At 28.1% G+C, this 5,887-nt stretch overlaps 1 non-coding gene across 1 annotated transcript; it reads right to left on the bottom strand.

Moving 5' to 3' along the window:
* Positions 1-525: 525 nt before the first annotated feature.
* On the bottom strand, positions 526-632 carry LOC142332649 (U6 spliceosomal RNA). The gene has a single exon (XR_012758363.1). It is a non-coding gene; the product is annotated as a U6 spliceosomal RNA (small nuclear RNA).
* Positions 633-5,887: the final 5,255 nt, after the last annotated feature.

The following is a 5,887-nucleotide window of genomic DNA, read 5'->3' as shown; positions in this document are numbered from 1 at the left end:
ATATTCTTCCAGAATTTAATGTTTCAATTCCAGAAGCTAATATTATGTATTTTGGTTATAAGAACGGGAAGGTTATGAAATGTGTTAAGATTTACAAAAATTCAGATGTACAAAATTGAAACCCAATTTACTTTTCCTTAGCCGGGAAAGGAAAAATTAAAAAAAACATTTAGGCCTTAAAATAACATTTTAAGGTCAGATCTTTTCTATAAACATTAGCCGAAAGGGGTACGGTCATACAAATAAACGTTATAAATAAATATTTTATTCAGATCGTAACACAATTTACTCGTTGATAAACCACGTCACGATGGTAAATGTGTTATTATTGTAAGAAGAGAAAAAACGTCCATTTTTTTAAACATCAAAAGAAACGTGTATATTACCATTATTATTTCCGATAACACCTGATGTTCCGATGTTGGTAAAAAAACAAAAAAAAACAAACGATAATAATGATTATAGTATAAACCAAACACTTTTTTTTTTAATATATATATATTTAAAAACATAAATAAAATTTAAAAAAATGTGGAACGCTTCACGATTTTGCGTGTCATCCTTGCGCAGGGGCCATGCTAATCTTCTCTGTATCGTTCCAATTTTAGTATATGTACTGCCGAAGCAAGTACGACGAAGAGTAAAAAATATCTCCTATATAAGCTACACTAGTCTCAAAAAAAAGTAATTCGTGACTTTACATCTATTACTTATAACAATATCTTTAATAATTTAAAGTAAAATACTATAAAATATATTAAAACCTTTAGGCAAAAATATAAAAACTTATATTATAACATTAAAACTTATTAAAATTTATTTTAAATATAATAAAATTGTAAATAAAACTAAAAACCTCTCGTTTAATCGCAACGGTAGCTACGTTACGTTAGTTGTTATTAAGATTTGTAGATCGCAGCACAACACAAACAGCCGCGCTACAGTTTTGTAAGCTGTACACAACCGAGAAGGTTCTAACGTTTCAATTCCTACAAAAGTACTTTCCAAACGTTATTTTGGATCAGTTTATTAATAATATTAACTTTTTCTTCCGCATTTTTATGTTTAAATTCCAAGTTCTTATATTAATTATTATTTACAATCGGCAAAAATTATAACAAACTTAAAACCGATAAAAGTTTGGAAAATATAAATTCATGAATTTCACTTAATTAAATTTAACAAAAATTAACTTTGTATTACAACTCACAAGGAAAAAATTTTCGTACCCGGAAATAAAATACTCTAATACTGATTCAATGAATTAATAAACCTTTACTTCCATTGTACAAAATATGACAAAAAAAAAAAAGAATTACAATATTCAGTTAGGAAACAAAACCTTCAAAGGATAACCACCTGTGCGCAGATATGAGCCACTTTATATAATATTTTTTTAAAAGACAATTAATAATTATAACTATTTTAAAAATAAATAGTAGCAACCAAAAATTCCTGCACAAATAAATGAATGCTCCTTCAAACAAAAGTTAATTGTTAAAGATTGAGATTAATTAAAATTTAGACTTTAAATGGAACTACATAATAGATGGTAAAAAACTGGAAAAACGGTAATCGTGTCTTTTTTAAGATGTTCACCAATCTATAAAGATTTTACATAAGGTCAGGTAAATTTAATGAAGCCACTTTTTACTTACTACTCTTTTATTTAACACATAAGAAAACAAAAACTTTTTTACACTGGTTATGCAAAAATTCTCAATCTAACAATTGGCCAATTTAATGTTTAAGGTTAATTAGATGAGATTAAATGTTCAGCACACAGTACCTAACATATCCTTAACCTTGAGAAAAGCTTAACAATAAACTCAATAAATTTCACTTAAACCAAGTTAAGTGCTTTTCTATTATATTTGAGTACGGTTTACTTACTGCACTTTTATTAAACAATTTAGTTATACGCAATATGTCTTGATAGGGGCATCATCTTAAAAAGACCACACCAATCTATTGAAAAACAATTTGTATAAAATTAGCACAATTTTACCATATAAAAAATGTTTTGATAGAATATATCGATTTAAAAAAATTTAACAAATGACTAATTTTCAAAATACAATTTAATACGTGGAAATGTTATTTAAAAAAAAAAAAAAAAAAAAACTGTTATTTTGTAGCTAAATGAATTCTACAATAATAGAGGGAGTTAAAAAATACAGGGTTACAAATGGAATTTTTGAGATAAGTACATTAATGAAAATTAGATATTCACAAAATATTAATGGCAAAGTTTCTGTTCAGTGCTACTATCTAGCAACTTAGATTTTAATCACTTTTAAAAACTACCTTTTTCTTAATTGTAAAAGGGTTTAAGTGTACTTGTACCTCTTTGCTTTAGAAAAATTCAAGCAGTGAAAACTTTTCCCATAAACAACATAATGCACACACTGAGACTCAAAAAAAAAATCAAGCAGTTTTATTAAACTTCATGGACATTATGTTTCTAAAGAGTTTTTTCTTTAAAAAAATTGATATTAGTAACAAACGATTTCATAATATTTTGGAAAAAATCTTCAGATGGTATTATAGAATAAGATAAGAGAGGGTGGCATGCACCTTCCAATAAATTACTTCCATCTCAAATTAGTTTTGTTAAAAGACATGTATATTTATTTCCAAGATTTAAAAGCCATTGCTCTTGAAAAAGTAATCCTAATTGATGATAACTAGACTCAACTGTGCATATCACAAAAATATATTAGTTCTAATTACAAATATGTCAAGACGAATAAAAGCGTGCAGTAAAAATTTACTCTTACAGACTTATTTTTAACTCATCTTTCAATTTGAATTTCCACATACCGTATACTGGACTCACGTATTACTTGTGACCATCGATAATAAATCTCAAATTATTCTGAAAGTGAGAAAAATGATGCTACTGTATCAAAGGAATTATACCTAAGAAAAGACAGGCACACACAAATGACAAAGATAAGGCAAGTAAATCATCAGATTGTGTAGCATTTTGTTTTGACTTACACAAGACTATTACCACACCATACCTTAGTTGCAATAAACTCTAGTACCTTAGATATCTACGGACTTACAATCTAACCCACCGGATTGGTCTAGTGGTGAACGCATCTTCCCAAATCAAGTGATTTGAAAGTCGAGAGTTCCAGCGTTCGAGTCCTAGTAAAGGCAGTTACTTTTATACGGATTTGAATACTAGATCATGGATACTGATGTTCATTGATGGTTGGGTTTCAATTAACCATACATTTCAGGAATGGTCGAACTCAGACTGTACAAGACTACACTTCATTTACACTCATACATATCATCCTCATTCATCCTGTAAAGTAATATTTTCTCAGAAGCTAAAAAGAAAAAAAAAGTAAGGACTTACAATCTGGAAATTCATAATCTATTGAATGGAACAACAATTATGTACATATGGACAGAAAATGATGGGTCAAGGGTGTCCCATGAAATTATGTATTTCCTTTTACAGTTTACCAGTATACTTACATAATAATCACCAAAATTGAAGCTTTTGGTAATAATGCTGAAGGCCAAAATAAAAACAAGAATATTGTTAACTTTTGGTTGTATGGAGTTAACAACACACGTATTCAGGTTATTGACCACAGATTTTTTTTATCTGGGCATTCCATGGAGGTGACCAGGATTTTGGTGTGATAAAAAAGGAAAAGAAAAGATTCTCAAACATATTTGTACCTGACGACTAGTGTAACCTAGTATCAAATGCTAATGGAAAATTTACAGTCGTTAAGATGAAACATAATGACTAAATCAATTTCTAATATGTCAGATCATGTAGGAAACAAAATATCAGGCATATGTAAAATGCAGTGACTACATTTCCACAGAAATTCACCCGTTACATTATTCTATAAAGATAAATCTTTGGATGGATTTGAAAATCTCACCAGGACGGCCACCTTTTGTACAGCCGACTCCATTATATTCCATTGTATGATGCACCTTTGCATATATACTAGCAAAGTACAAAAATTTAATAGAACTATTTCCATTTGTTCCTTCAACTCATCATAAATTTTACAAGTCTCTTCTATATGAAGCCAATAGAAAGGAAAAATCTGAAGAAGCTACGAGACCAGGAGTGGCAGACAATGAGAAAGTGAAACAAAGGAAGAAATATAGGAGAAGCAGACCCAGAAGATGAAAAAATGATAACATTCTTGAGTCTGATTATGATTACATATATATATATATATATATATATATATATATATATATATATATAATATAAGTAACATTCTTTCTGAACATAATGTTTTCAATACATTTCTTTACATTTTTCAATTTTCTACTTTTGTTTAAAATAATAAAATAAAAGTTTTGTTAAACTAATAGAAATTTATTTTTAATTATGTCAATAACTTTTGTGGAAAAAAGGATATAAATGAACTTTTTTAAGGTGAGAGACACAAATATAATGGACTACCTAACAAAAACTTTTTATGCAATATAAATAAAGTAAACAGCAACTAAAACTACATACTTATACAAAAAAAGACTATCAAATTTTCAGACACAAAATTACATTTTATGAAAACATCAACATTTTTACAACACCAACTTACTTTGAAGTCATTTTGTCAATACTTAAAAAGTCCACTTATATCCCATTGCTTTTAACTCGCTCAATTTCGTTGAGTAACTGTTTTTAAGTTTAACCTCACACTGTCATTATTAATGATTGCCTAGCAATAAAGTGATAAATTTTTTGTGTTAATTAAGTCACTGTAAATGAAAGCATTAAATAATAAAAGATGTTTATAATAAATAATTGTAAATTACATTATTATTCAAAGACTCAACGTACATAAAAAAAGACTAATGTTTTAGATCTTACTCCTTCCTGGATAATGTAGGCTATATAATAATTACATAACCTTATAACTCTCAATTTTGCCCTGACGGGTAACCCGTCACGGTATTATGATTACAGATATAGAAAAAAAACTTGGATCGTGAAGAAACTAGTTTATCACACTTCTACCAAACTGAAAAAAAATTGTACAAGATCTGAAGTGTACCATTATTAGCATTTAAACACCCATAACTCTGTCTGGCTCTCTCTCCTCCAAACCTTTTCCTGTGAAAGTTTAAAAATTGCAATATTCAAAAATTTTATTTTTTTAAATACATTCTAACTTCATAAATAATAAAATACTGCATAAAAAAGAGATCAGACCATCCATAGGTCTCTACCAACAGTCCCCCAAATTAACAAAAACTGGAGTAATGCTATATTTTTAATTTTTTCCAAAATATATTCTACTTAAAAAAAATTAAAAAATACCATCCAGAAAACTAATAAAACATGCACTGACAAACATAGACATCCAGGACTAATCAAATTCAATATTAAACTTCAGCGATTGTCGTAATAAATATTGCATTGCACAGACAGAAAACCCATTTACTCAAAAATATGAGGAACACAACACACATATGAAGGACACATTACTATATGTAAGACAGAATTAAATCACATTAACAAAACAAAGTACAATACAATCACATTTGTATAATATTCTGGACGATGATAACATGAAAGCAGTTTTCACCCTCCTAAAGAAAACAAAAACAATCACATTTATTACTACCTGCGCATACTTAACACATGAAAAATGCATTCTCAACATACTTGAATGATATAAAATTTATAAATACATAAAATTAAAAAAAAAGACAAATTAAGTGAGCAGACACTAAATGAATATATTATTCAATTACATATTTCTGTGACAGCTGGTAGGTAAAATCCAACCAGAGCCTCCACTGATGAAAGTCCTTTTAATTAGCCCTGAAAGGCTGTTTTAAACAAATGTTCCATTAATTTGAAAGCGAGTTATTTAATAATTATAAA

Source organism: Lycorma delicatula, chromosome 11 (genome assembly GCF_047948215.1).
Source record: "Lycorma delicatula isolate Av1 chromosome 11, ASM4794821v1, whole genome shotgun sequence".
In the NCBI taxonomy this organism is placed as follows: Eukaryota; Metazoa; Arthropoda; class Insecta; order Hemiptera; family Fulgoridae; genus Lycorma; species Lycorma delicatula.
This window is presented reverse-complemented; position numbering and strand designations above follow the sequence as displayed.